Genomic DNA, 1407 nt, shown 5'->3' on the forward strand with positions numbered 1-1407 from the left:
GGTTGAGGGGAATATTCCAAAGAGCATAAGAGATCTCATGTTTTCCGGGAGGGTCAATATTAAGTGAGGGTACAGCTAAGATTTGCTACCATAATTAGATCCTTCCATCCTTTCCTGACTCTTTGCTTAACATATGCCCATTTATTTATCCATTTTTCTCATTGTGAATAACCAAAGGAAATGGCAATGTGTAACTGGAATATTAGGATATAAACTTTGGGAGAAAACTGGATATTAAAGTCTATTAAAATTATTTTAAAGTCCAACCCAAGATATAGCATTACAATAGTGAGTTGTTTCCAGTAATCAATAGAAAATAAGTGGAGGTGCATAATGACCCAGAGAGAATCTTCCCCAGGAACTGAGGTCCAGAGATGTATGACTGGATATTTTAACCTACTGGATCATAAGATTAGAAACATTTAATTGTATATTGTTCCTTTTCAGTAGACTGGGTACTATTCTCACAAGACCTTTGTTATATCTTTAATAGATGAGATACTTGCTATTTTACTTGCTCATGTTGTATGAAAAATTGACATAGGTGGAAGGCCCATGCTACCCTCAGTACAGGTAAACCTGTGGTAGTAATACCACGGTTACAACAATGATGACAATAATTGCCATAGCACTAAAGAAAGGCACAATACAGACATCTAAATATAGAGTAATGAGAGTAGGGTACTGACTTTAAAAAATATGAACTGACCTATTGCTATCAATATACTTACAAGGAAGAAATCCTTGTAAAATACAGAAGTATCCAAAGAGATAGAAGACATAATAGAAACATATTTCTTAACAATTTTTAACTCCTGGTTACCATTTGATTGTGATAACCAAGGAGGGGGCACAATCCAGCAAACTAAACATCTGTAGATAACAAAAGACTAAAAATCTCTTGTATTTAGAAAGGGCCAGAAAACCTACAGAACATGCTTCCCTCTCAAGGGATTCTAATCCCAATTAAATGGTTCATATAGTTATAGTGAAGAGTTTGCATTTTAAATATTTTTTACAGTACTTAAACCTAATTTTTAAATTTTTCTCATTTTATGTAAATAACATGTTTTAATTTATTTTTACTCAGCCTTAGGATGAAGGATTTCCTATCATTTTATGAAGAAAATCAATAATTTCATTGACAGAAACTAGCTATGTTTTGTCAAGTAACGTTTACCAAATATTCTATGTTTTATGTGCCTGTGGTATACCTTTAGGTTCACCTACTTCCCATAGGGACGCATATGGTGGCACTTGCCAGGTCGGCCTAGCTGCTCTCTATCATGTCTTAATATTGGTGACTAAGCACTTTTCTGTAAAATATAACCAAAATGTTGAGATGTTTTTCTTTTCTCGGTACTTCTAAAGACAAATTGACATAGAGGGGAAAAAGAGACTCACAAG

The sequence above is a fragment of the Pongo abelii genome, chromosome 19 (assembly GCF_028885655.2).
Source record: "Pongo abelii isolate AG06213 chromosome 19, NHGRI_mPonAbe1-v2.0_pri, whole genome shotgun sequence".
NCBI lineage: Eukaryota > Metazoa > Chordata > Mammalia > Primates > Hominidae > Pongo > Pongo abelii.